Below are 13,706 nucleotides of genomic sequence, written 5' to 3'. Positions count from 1 at the left end.
CTGTTGGTAGTATCAGATGGGTTTTGATGATCGAGTGATGAGAATGTTACTTAGGAACTAGAGAGTTAGACGAAGGAATCCTATCCGGAACTCTTTGATTGAATTATGTTTTCGAGGATGAAAACTCTTTTAGTGGGGGAGAGTTGTAACACCCGTATTTTTTAAATTCTAATTTAATTGGAAATTTAATTAATAATTAGAATTATTGGTGGTTTGTGGAGTTTAATTGGAAAAGAATGGTTTATGATTTTGGGCCATGTGTGATGTTAAGGAATGAGGGGGGTGTTATATTAGTAAAGGCCCTATTCTAGTTAAAGATTATTTTATAAAAATAATAAGGAATTGGGATAAAGGAAAAAGGAACGTGAAAAGCATAGCAGGGAGATGAGAGATTGGAAAGCTGATACGTGAAGAGGAACAAAGAAGAAGAAGACCATGTCATACCCCAAAATTTGCCCTGTTATAATTGTCTATGTCATTGTATTTCGAATAATTGATATGGTGCAGTCGGTAAGAATTTAAGGATAAGAGTGTGCGATCGAGAGGTCCGGGGTTCGAATCCCATTTCTAACTTTTCCTCTTTTATTTTTATAAATGTTTGTTTCTAACCTCCTTTTAATTATTTATTTATTTATTTATTCATAAAAAAAATCACAAAAATATAGTTCTTTATATTTTCATTTTTTTTAATTTATTAGTTTTAGTTTATAGTTTTATTTATTTGTAGAGTTATTATTATTATTTTTTTTAATGTGCTAGAATTTGGGCTTTTTTCTTCTTATAGGTTTTAACCTAATTCTTCATTATAAATATAGATTTTTCTAACAATTAGGGGAGGCGAACTTCCATTCACCATACGGTACATACACACCAACAGGCCAATTCCACCTGGTCTATTCACGTGCACGGTGCACCTACTTTTCTAACAGTAGAAAAATCTATTTTCTTCCCCGCTCAGTTGCACACCGATAACCATCGATTCAGTCACCGTTACCTACGATTCCAACTACCGCCGTAAACTCAAGTTCATTACGCGTCACTGCCGCATGCGCTCCGTCAACCCCCCTGAAGCCGAAACCACCGATCAATTTTCCGCTCAAGTCACGCACGGATCCATGACACTCCATTTTGTTCAGGTAGCCTCTGCTCTTATGTGATTGCTTTGTTCTTATTCACCTATTGAAATTATGTGTGTGTTTTGTTGGATCTTGAGAAAAAAAAAGAGATATTTTAATATTGGATGTCTCTGTAAACAAACAGAGAGACACCGAAAGTTGAGGAAGAGAAGGAAATTTTCTCTTTTACAATAGTCTTGTCTATGCTTATCACTAGTTCATTTTTTATTTATTATTAATAAAATAAGGCCACATGTCAGCATCCCATTGCCTTTATAAAAGGATGAGAAAAGTCAAAGAAGTAGTAAATAAAAAAATAGAACGTGTGAATCTTGATGGGGCATACCCATTTTTATGCTATGCATATAATTCTATTATTTTTTTAATCACTATATCTTTATTATTTTGTATTTAATACTTATATTAAGGGGTTTCTAAATGGGCTTTGGGCCAAGTTTTAGTCATAGTTGCACAACTTTCTTTTTCTTTTTACTTCCAACTTTAGTTTTTGGTGAATTTTGTTTATTAGAAATATAATAATAATTATTTTTATAAATAAGTTAATATAGGATATTGATATTAAAAATCCAATTTGTTGTTCGTTGCGATTAAATCAATTAATCGCGATGGGCAATAATAGTTTTAATTAAAATGTTTATTTAATTAAAATGTAATTAATTTCTATTTAGTTAAATGGTTGCAACTATTTTATTAGTTGTGATGATTAACTTTCCTGTTTTCTAAATTCCAATTTGTTATTATTTGTAATCGTGTTAATCGGTTATGAGGGGTAACAATACAAAATAAAATTCACAAAAATAATAAAATACAATAATCCGTTATTAGTGATAATCGAATCAATCGATTTGAATTGGTAATGGTGCAAAACCCCTAATCTTTTGACTATGGTGATCAAACCTATTGATCATTGCGGTTAATAGTGCCATACTAAATCAGGGTTGTACGCCCATATTTCAAAACACTTTTCAAACTTCAAATTCAAAAATACAGATGTTTATCTACGATAGGCTATTCAAAGCCTTCAAACCTTCAAATCAAATTTCAAACCTTAAGGGCGTACAACCCGTCCCCCGAACTACGTAGACTCTGATCCTCCATAAGGAGGTACGTAGGCACTTGGCAACAAGGCGAGTCCCCTTCCCTAAAATATCAATTCTCCGCTTATTCAATTCTTTAGTTATAAAACCTTAACTTTTAGCCATAAAACTTGACCCTTAGATTCAAAGCCAATAGGAAAGGGTTGAGGGTGCCTAACACCTTCCCTCGACCTGAATATAGTATCTTACCCTGATCTCTATACTGCGTAGGGTTTCCTATTCGCCCTTCAGAATAGGTGGCGACTCTAAATTTAAATTTTTAGGGCAGGTTGCTACAGCTGGCGACTCTGCTGGGGATAACTATTTCGGTGAATTACTATGCTCCTATAGGTTTTAGGTTTTGGCAGGGTTTAGGTTTGGCAACTTTTTAGGGTTTGGCTAACGCGCTTTTTTTAGGGTTTATAATTATTTTTATTTCTATTTTTTTTTTTTTTTTTTTAAATTTGTTTATTTATTTATTTATTTATTTTTATTTAAAAATATTTAATTATTCATATATGTTTATATTTGATCACTTATGTGAACATGTTTATATTTTTATTTCCTGCTATATTTTTATATACTGCTGGATATATTATGTAGTGTTAAAACCCTAAGTGTGGGAGTTAACTTTGAGACCAAAAGGGGACATGAATCGCCTTACGAGTCTCACTGATAACTCCACTCGGAGTGGGTTAGGTATTTGGAAAGGTCCGAAACGAAGCTTGACTTTGTGGAGGGCTGGACTGGATACTTAGCTGATCTCTCCGGGAACCTACCCCAAAAATTCGAACCTCATGGATAAAATGAGTTGTTCCAAAATCCGAAGAGACAAAAAGTCTCGGAGGCTACGAACGACCCCATGAGACCTTCTAGAACACCCCCTATTAAAAGGTTGGCTCCCAAGAGCCGCTGCGTCGAACCTATGAACTTATGTGATTTGTGCTATATGTATATATTGTGTTGATCATTATTTTTATTATTTCTTTTTTCATTCATCATACATCATGAGCATTCTTGCATCATATTTTTATTCAAAAAAAAAGAAAAAAGGATATCATACGCATCATGCATGGCATACACATCATTTTCATGACATTAAGAGAAGATTCCTCTTCTATCTCCAGAGCAAGGGACCATTGGGAAGGATAACCTAACATCCCGACCATACCATCAAACAAGATTTCAGCAGAAGAAATCAATGGATCAGTTGGAACAGAATCAAGCCGCCCTTCGTGAGGAAGTAGATCAACTGAAGGTCAGCGTGGAAGAGGTTAAAGGAGGTATGGTTCAGATGCTAGAGTTCATGAAGGTCCTCCTAGACAAACAAGACAAGGCAAAAGAGGTTCAGTCTGGGGATACCCTGGTTCAGAATGAGATCCCTAACGACAAAAACCCGCTGCTAGGATTTGTTTCAGGCTTTGGCCCGGATAAGGACAAATCTCAGGCCCGATCTGTCAGAAGGGCTATCCAATTCCAAGAGAAAGGAGAGGCCTCCCAAGAAGGATTTGTCCCCACTCCACAAACAAAAGGGACAACCCGCACAGTGCGCATTCCTGCTAGCAATGTCCCTAAGGACGATGATTACCTGGATCTACAATACGGAGTGCAAGAGGTGGACAACACAGACCAAACACCTCAGACATAACAGTCTATCCCTAACTCTGGGGAAGACTCCAAGGACAGTGATTAAATCAAGGTGGCTAGAAGAAGGATTTCTTAGATCACTAGTTTTGTTTTCATTCGCAATTTCTTTTCGTTTGTTTAAACATTAGTCTTACGACATATGCTTTGTACTTTACAACAATCATTAATGCATTGCTTACGTTTGTCTTGATTCATTCCTAGTGTTCTCACTATATTTAAAACTGTGTTTTTACTCGATTTTCTCATTTGTGATATTCAACTCTAGTGGAAAGTTTTACACCTTTTGAGGGAGAATGACGAAAACGATACCACAATTTCATACACTACGCTTTCGAACAGACCGTGTTGACGATGTACAGGCATTTGTTCAATCCCTAAAATAATGGAGATATAAGGATGTTAATCCCTCGTCAACCCCTTTGAGCCTAAAGAAGTAGGAGTTTTCCTTCATATAAAATAAAACCCTTCATATATAACCGGGGGTAGGGTAGTTGCTCAGATAACTTAATTATTCCAAACTGTTCCTTTGAACATAACCACCGATGGTTCTCCGTCATGATTAAGCCTGGCAGTCAATATCCGCAAGGAAAAAAGAGAAGGCAATGCAAAAGCCCACTAAGTCAAAACCTATTAAGGAGACTTAGGCAAAATTGGGGCATCCCGCTGACTGTAGTTTTAAAACGAACAGTTCAGGCAAAAGTTGGGGATAACAAAGTCAAAAAAAGGTTACTATGAACCTCCGACAAAAAGGAAATACTACAAAAAAAGGAGAATGACTGCCTTTGCAGAAAAACCTTTGGTTTTTGAACCATCATAAATGTCAATGTCACAATTCCCAAATTCTTTTGGAGACTAAACGCATAGCTAACTGAGCATATGACTGAAGAACATTACGAAGATTGGGATGGGTACAAACAAACTTTGAGCTTCTATCTTTTGTTTCTTTAAACCGTGAACCAGGCCACGTTACAACCTTTAAAAGTCCTAACTGAAGCATGGTTAGTTCGAAAGCATGGCGTTACTAAAGGTATCCTGACTCCTTAAGGTTTACTATAACTCTTGAGTTGATATCACTTTCTTACAAAAAAAAAAAACTTTGTTTTACTCAAAAAAAAATGTGTCAAACTTTCAAGACAGACGTATGCATTTGCATTTCATTATAAAGTACACTTGTCTGTATAGATTTAAATGTTAACATCAAGGAGAAGTTGCATGGGGCATGGTTAAAGTCTAAAAATCCTACTGACTGACGAAGTAGCTTTTAAAAGCTTGTCAAAAGAAGAAGCATCTCTCACACATGACTGAGATAGCTGAAGTGCACACGGGGCATAACTCGTCATTATCCCATTTACATGGGGCAATCAAATCAAGATCCATGGAATCTCTCAAGGACGCTGAATAGCCCATGGGGCAATCCCATTACCTGGGGGCACGTTGCAAAGGTCGCTCAGTATCAGATGATGTCAATGCCACTCTCACATCCTTTTCAGGAACATTTATAGGGTACTTTTCAATCTGTCCATATAGTCTTCCTTAAGACGTGTTCAAATACTTCTTACCCTTTCTAGGAACCTTTTCCAAACATTCTTTTTAAGACCCGCCTTCTTATCCTTTCTATTTTCAAACCCTTTCAGACAGTCTTCTCTAAGATATATTCATTTCCAAGAACCTTTTCTAGGTAGTCTTCTGTAAGACGTTTCTTAACTGTTTTCAGTTAGTCTTTTAAGACATATTCAAACTTCTCTTACGCTTCCAAAAAACCTTGTCAAACTTTGTTTAAAGTACAGAGTCTTTTCTAAGACAATTCACCGTCCTTTCTAGGGGTAATCTTTTCCAAGATGTCTTTTCCTAAGTTTTGTTTAAAACACCACAAAAACAGTCCTTGTCCTCTACAGGAATATTTTTGACACTCTTCACAAACATATCCCTTTGAGCTTTGTTTAAAGCGCAGTCTTGTTTAAGACAACTTCTCATTCTTTCCAAGGACCTCTTCAGGTAATCTTATAGCAGACATCATCTCATTCATGAGTACTCAGCAAATCACTATCCGTCAGGCGCGACCGAAACGCATGACTCAGCATCTGCTTCATATTCAAACCAACACTTAGCATCAAGGAGACCTCTAAATTGGTCTAATAAAAGACGATCATTCCTGATAAAAACCCTTAGATGGGGAAACCACGTCCAGAGGGTTTTCCTAGAACAGGGGCATACAATCCAGAATCCTATTGACTGGGGGGCATATCTTTCAAGAATTCAAACACTGGGGCAATGCATATCAGGCAGGACATGGTGAAATTCGAGTTCCCTCGAAAAGTCCCTCCTTCAGATTAAGGGGCACGTCTCTCAAATTTTCCAATATTCGGGAAGTCACATTGGCATCATACAAAAAGCATTGTTGCATATTTGATCTTCTCACGCCTGTACCATTCACATCCCGCAGTGTGGGATAAGCATACATGCATAATTCTCATTTATTTTGAGAATCTCATTACATGACACATGCATCATGACATTGCATACAACTAACGTCGCCTTTTCAGGTCACTTCATAATCAAGAGGATGTTATCATCACATTACCACGCAAACATGATCGTATCAACGATTCAATCTTAACAGATACAATTCCAATACCTCATTCCAGGTCTTTCTTCAAAGACAATCCAGAAGCAACCAAAGAATTTCTTACTTCTCCAGGTAGTCTTGTCCAAGACAATTATCAACCTTCCCAAGCAGTCTTGTTTAAGACGTATCCTAACCTTTCCAAGCAGTCTTGTGTAAGACATATCCTGACCTTTTCTAGGTAGTTTTGTTTAAAACGTCCCACGACCTTTATAGGAACCTTTATAGGTAGTTTTGTTTAAAACGTTTCATGTCCTTTATAGGAACCTTTCTAGGTAGTTTTGTTTAAAACGTTTCATGTCCTTTATAGGAACCTTTCTAGGTAGTTTTGTTTAAAACATTTCATGTCCTTTATAGGAACCCTTTCTAGGTAGTTTTGTTTAAAACGTCTTATGTCCTTTATAGGAACCTTTCTAGGTAGTTTTGTTTAAAACATATCATGCCCTTTATAGGAACCTTTGTAGGTAGTTTTGTTTAAAACACATCGTGTCCTTTATAGGAATCTTTCTAGATAATTTTGTTTAAAACGTATCGTTCCCTTTATAGGAATCTTTCTAGATAGTTTTGTTTAAAACGTATCGCTCCCTTTATAGGAATCTTTTTAGATAATTTTGTTTAAAACGTATCGTCCCCTTTATAGGAACCTCTCTAGGTAAGTCTTGTTTAAGATATCCCGTATCCTATCTAAAAGCCATTCCAGGTGAGTCTTGTGTAAGACGTATCACACCATTTCCAAAAACTGTTCTAGTTCAGTCTTGTTTGAGACATATCTAAGTTAACCTTATAGTCTTGTTTAAGGCATATTATATCATTCCCAGTAACCTCTCCAGGATAGTCTTGTTTAAGACGTTTCGTTCCTTTCTAGGTAATCTTGTTTAAGATGCATCATAATCTTTCTAGGTTAGTCTTGTTTAAGACGTACCATAACCTGTCTCCTTTATAGGAACCTGTGTAGGTGAGTCTTATTTAAGACATATCATGCCTTTCTAGGTAGCCTTCCTAAAATGTTCATCCATTCTTTTCTAAGACACGCTTAGTTCTTTTAAAGAACTCCTCAGTTAGTCTTCTCCAAGACATTCTTCCTAAGCATTGTTCAAAGCCTAAGCTTATTCGCATCAACTTTCGACATACCTTATTCAGGAACCTCTTCAGGTAGTCTTATGCAAGACATTATTCCCTCTCTCCTCAGATACAATCAAATGATCCAGGTCTGAAAAGCATATGCTTTAGACAAGTATCCTGCCAGGCAAAGGGGTGGCATCTATAAGCCCATCTCCCACATAACTCTTTCCCTACGCAAGCAAATTTCAGGGCATTTCAGTGTCCAATCATCTTCTACCTCTTCAGGTTCAAGAAGATTGGACAGGGGCAGCTGTCATACCCCAAAATTTGCCCTGTTATAATTGTCTATGTCATTGTATTTCGAATAATTGATATGGTGCAGTCGGTAAGAATTTAAGGATAAGAGTGTGCGATCGAGAGGTCCGGGGTTCGAATCCCATTTCTAACTTTTCCTCTTTTATTTTTATAAATGTTTGTTTCTAACCTCCTTTTAATTATTTATTTATTTATTTATTCATAAAAAAAATCACAAAAATATAGTTCTTTATATTTTCATTTTTTTTAATTTATTAGTTTTAGTTTATAGTTTTATTTATTTGTAGAGTTATTATTATTATTTTTTTTAATGTGCTAGAATTTGGGCTTTTTTCTTCTTATAGGTTTTAACCTAATTCTTCATTATAAATATAGATTTTTCTAACAATTAGGGGAGGCGAACTTCCATTCACCATACGGTACATACACACCAACAGGCCAATTCCACCTGGTCTATTCACGTGCACGGTGCACCTACTTTTCTAACAGTAGAAAAATCTATTTTCTTCCCCGCTCAGTTGCACACCGATAACCATCGATTCAGTCACCGTTACCTACGATTCCAACTACCGCCGTAAACTCAAGTTCATTACGCGTCACTGCCGCATGCGCTCCGTCAACCCCCCTGAAGCCGAAACCACCGATCAATTTTCCGCTCAAGTCACGCACGGATCCATGACACTCCATTTTGTTCAGGTAGCCTCTGCTCTTATGTGATTGCTTTGTTCTTATTCACCTATTGAAATTATGTGTGTGTTTTGTTGGATCTTGAGAAAAAAAAAGAGATATTTTAATATTGGATGTCTCTGTAAACAAACAGAGAGACACCGAAAGTTGAGGAAGAGAAGGAAATTTTCTCTTTTACAATAGTCTTGTCTATGCTTATCACTAGTTCATTTTTTATTTATTATTAATAAAATAAGGCCACATGTCAGCATCCCATTGCCTTTATAAAAGGATGAGAAAAGTCAAAGAAGTAGTAAATAAAAAAATAGAACGTGTGAATCTTGATGGGGCATACCCATTTTTATGCTATGCATATAATTCTATTATTTTTTTAATCACTATATCTTTATTATTTTGTATTTAATACTTATATTAAGGGGTTTCTAAATGGGCTTTGGGCCAAGTTTTAGTCATAGTTGCACAACTTTCTTTTTCTTTTTACTTCCAACTTTAGTTTTTGGTGAATTTTGTTTATTAGAAATATAATAATAATTATTTTTATAAATAAGTTAATATAGGATATTGATATTAAAAATCCAATTTGTTGTTCGTTGCGATTAAATCAATTAATCGCGATGGGCAATAATAGTTTTAATTAAAATGTTTATTTAATTAAAATGTAATTAATTTCTATTTAGTTAAATGGTTGCAACTATTTTATTAGTTGTGATGATTAACTTTCCTGTTTTCTAAATTCCAATTTGTTATTATTTGTAATCGTGTTAATCGGTTATGAGGGGTAACAATACAAAATAAAATTCACAAAAATAATAAAATACAATAATCCGTTATTAGTGATAATCGAATCAATCGATTTGAATTGGTAATGGTGCAAAACCCCTAATCTTTTGACTATGGTGATCAAACCTATTGATCATTGCGGTTAATAGTGCCATACTAAATCAGGGTTGTACGCCCATATTTCAAAACACTTTTCAAACTTCAAATTCAAAAATACAGATGTTTATCTACGATAGGCTATTCAAAGCCTTCAAACCTTCAAATCAAATTTCAAACCTTAAGGGCGTACAACCCGTCCCCCGAACTACGTAGACTCTGATCCTCCATAAGGAGGTACGTAGGCACTTGGCAACAAGGCGAGTCCCCTTCCCTAAAATATCAATTCTCCGCTTATTCAATTCTTTAGTTATAAAACCTTAACTTTTAGCCATAAAACTTGACCCTTAGATTCAAAGCCAATAGGAAAGGGTTGAGGGTGCCTAACACCTTCCCTCGACCTGAATATAGTATCTTACCCTGATCTCTATACTGCGTAGGGTTTCCTATTCGCCCTTCAGAATAGGTGGCGACTCTAAATTTAAATTTTTAGGGCAGGTTGCTACAGACCAATCGAGAAATCTTTGGCTAAGGTAAGGGGTGATTACTCTAATTATATGGTATTATGATTTTGATGATGATAGGATTGAATTAAGGGATTAGAATCTCTATTTGGGATGTTAGGTTTTGTGAAATTCCAACACTGACATGCATGATTTGATGAATTGACTGCAATTAATGATGTAGTATTGTTACATGGTGTTATGGTATGTTGTTTATGCATTAGAATCATGTATTTGGAGTATTTTGATGTTATTGGTGATCCATTTCGTAAGGGTATGAGTTGGTATGTGTTTGGGATGCATAAAAGCCTTAAAAATCATGTTTTTCAGCTACTGGGTTCGTGGGAACCGGTTCCCATGTGGGAGGAACCGGGTTCCAGTGTTTTTAAACGCTAAAAATAACATTTTGGGGTTCAGGAACCGGTTCCCATGTGGGAGGAACCGGGTTCCAGTACAAATTCCAGCAGCATGTTTTGAAAACTATTCTAACTTTAATAGCTTCTAATTTTTGAACCGTAAGTCCGTTTTAGACGCCGTTTTGGACGTTGTTTCTTAAATTAAATACTCTACGATATAAAGTAAAGAAAACAACAATAAATTGATTTTATTTTGAAAATCTTGATTTATTTCGTTTATGGCGTGTTTTGTACATTGTGTGCATGATTTGGTTAATGTGACAATGTGGTGATTGTGTGGTGTTATTGGTGCATACTTTTGACTTGTGCTTGTGATTGGTATGAATTGATAAATTTGAATATGCTAAGTAGGGTGGATAATTGCTTATAAATTCTATATTTGACGATTTATAATGCTATTTAATTATGATGTAGTCTCACCCTTACTTTGATGATTTCAGATTGAAGTAGTGGCTTAAGCGATCGGTGAGGATGACTCGTAGAGTTTATCCGGTTATGTTGGGTCGTGTCGGTCATGATCTGATCTTGTAACACTGGGGATAGTCTTAGAGTTACTTGTGATACACTTTTTTGCCATTATTGGATTATGTACCGTTAATGTTATTGGAGATGTTTTATAACACTGTTGAATGAGTTCCGCTGTGACATATGTTTGATATATTTGGGATTATTCCTAATAAAGCATGACAAACGACTTAAAGTTTTCTTTATTTTATTAGTTGTAACATCCTTGTTGTATGATTACTCTGATTATTACCGTATTTTCCGCGGGGGTTTTAGAAGGGTGTTACATAAGGGGTGATTGGATTAAAACTGTGGCCGAATAATGAATTTGCTCAATTTGGATTTTATGCACTGACTCAAAATTTCCCAATTTTTACCAGCCATAATTTTCTCAATTTTCATTATTTGAGAATAATTTTGAATTTGTTGGGAAGCTTGGGATGTCCTCTTCAAGTGCAAATCCATATGGAATTTCTTCAGATATAGTCTAGCGTACGACTCATTCTGATCTCTATCTTATCTCCAAAATATAGATGGCATATACAAGCCCATCTCCTACAAACACTTATCAATACTTCAAGCTCGGATATAGTCTAACGCACAACTCATTCTGACTTTCATATTATCGAAAATCAGATGGCATCTTTAAGCCCATCTCCAACAATACTCTGTCAACACTTGGATGACATCTTTAAGCCCATCTCAGACAATTTCCAACATTTGGACGACATCTTTAAGCCCGTGTCTGACAGTACTTCACAAACACCTGGATGGCATCTTTAAGCCCATCCCCGACAAAGGTCCCTACCTCGGCAAGGGCAAATTTCTGGGTATTCTAGTGTTCAATCCTCTTCTACCTTGAGATTCCGACAGGCACACACGCCAATCTACATCCTCAGGTTTAAAAAGATTGAACCGGGGCAGCTGTCATACCCCAAATTTTTCCCATCTTATTTTGACTCACATGACCTTCAACTGCTCAAGACTATGCAAGATTTGGGCACAATTACCTGTCTCCTAAACAACAAGCCTCCAATTAGGGTTTCGTCTCTCTCCAAAAAAATCAGGTTCTGATACCTCAAGTGGACTTCATGGACTCTCATATGCTTCAAATAATCCTCACACCAAGTTTCAAGCTCAAATTCACAAGATTGTTCAGTCAACTGCTCAAATGATCAATAGTCGACTAGTTTGACCTAAAAGTCAACTATGGTCAAATCAGACTCAAAACTCCTGATTTTTTCTCAACCAAAAACATATAAAACACTTAACAATATAAAACACTTAACAATGGTTCAAATTCAAAACAAAGTAGAGAAAGTGGTGAGTGGCCCGGTATTGGGAACTGTTCATCACTTATCTACCCTAAAAGACACAAACCAATCTCTCTTTCTTCTTTCTAAGGGCAATGTTATTTTCGCTCGAACGCATCGTAGGCGATCCCTTATGCAAGAGCGCGAACGTTAACTCCGCCCAACTAAAAAACACAAAAACAAACAGAAAATCTTGAGCCGGGCTACGGTAACTCTGATTGCTGAAAAGGATACGTAGGCAGCGGAGTAGGGCCCGTGCGAGTACATTTCCTTCTTTTCCCTACATTTTGCATTCATTCGCATATAGACATAGACATAGATATACACCCTTTAGATAGAAACAAACATAGGTGGATGCCATCGAGTACGATGGGCGTGAGGTGTAACGCCCGGAAAATAAGTATATACTTGATTTGGACGTTTGTGACGTTTATTGGAATTGTACCATTTTTGGAGTTGTTTCAGTCGGTATTAGTTCGGGATGGCGGACTAATATTTAATTGAAGGTTTTCATATTTTTGGTACCGGAAATATTATTAAGGTAATATTCCGCGTTTTGGGGCGTTTGAACGATATTTGAGCGTAAGGGCATTTTGGTCATTTCCGTGGGATAAATATTTTCTTTATAAGAAAGAGATATTTGTGAAAAAGGAAAGAAAGAAGAGAAAGAAAGAGAAGAGAGAAAGAAGAAGAGGAAAAGAAGGAAAAAGTGTAGATTGGTGGATTCTCGACCGATTCGAGTTCCGATCGTTGCTATAGCAAGGTAAGGGGGTGAATCTAATTTATCTTGGATGTATGATTCTTATAGTCTTGCTCTTGTTCTTGTCCTTGTTCTTTTCTATGTTTGGACAAAAATGGTGGATTGTGAGTTTTGTGAGTTTAGAAGTTATAAACATGATTTTGTGGTGTGTATGTGTAGTGTGATGATAGATACCTTCATTGATCATGTTTGTTTTCCATTACCATGGCTTGTTTGAGTTTGGAGATAAAGTTAGGTTTTGAGTTAGAGTGATGAATTAACCATGAAAAGTGTGATAATAGGTTGTTTCTATGGTTTGTATGTGTTGTATTGGTGTTGTAATGATGTTTTGGAGTGGTTTTGGTGGGTATAGGGGGCCTGGAACCGTTCTGGTGCGTTCTGGTTTTTTCTGGGTTTACGCAGGTCCGCTGAGCGGAGGTGGGTCCGCTGAGCGGAGGTTCTGTTGCAGAAAATTCTCTGCGAAGGTCCGCTGAGCGGAGCTGAAGCGGATGACAGCTTTTTCGGTTTTTCCAAACTTTGAAACTTCGTAACTCCTGAACCGTAACTCCGATTTTGTCGCCGTTCGAAGCGTTGGAAAGCTAACGCAATGAACTATATTATTATCTAATTAAATGATTCATAGGATGTAGTATCCCATTATTTTCATTAGGATCAAGTGATGAGTTGTGTAGTATGTTCAATTATCCAAACTTTGAAACCTTGTAACTTTTGATCCGTAGCTCCGTTTCGTACGCCGTTCGAAGTGTTAGGAAGCTAGTTGGATGTTTTATATGATAGCATAGGCTTGG

General features: G+C 36.4%; 1 long non-coding RNA gene across 1 annotated transcript; it reads left to right on the top strand.

The window, feature by feature from the left end:
• Window positions 1-504: 504 nt before the first annotated feature.
• Window positions 505-13,235, top strand: LOC131650195 (uncharacterized). The gene is made up of 3 exons (XR_009298264.1): window positions 505-1,136; window positions 8,235-8,555; window positions 10,782-13,235. It is a non-coding gene; the product is annotated as an uncharacterized LOC131650195 (long non-coding RNA).
• Window positions 13,236-13,706: the final 471 nt, after the last annotated feature.

Source organism: Vicia villosa, linkage group LG2 (genome assembly GCF_029867415.1).
Source record: "Vicia villosa cultivar HV-30 ecotype Madison, WI linkage group LG2, Vvil1.0, whole genome shotgun sequence".
Classification (NCBI taxonomy): Eukaryota; Viridiplantae; Streptophyta; class Magnoliopsida; order Fabales; family Fabaceae; genus Vicia; species Vicia villosa.
The sequence above is the reverse complement of the archived record's forward strand: the minus strand, read 5'-3'. Positions and strand labels throughout refer to the sequence as shown.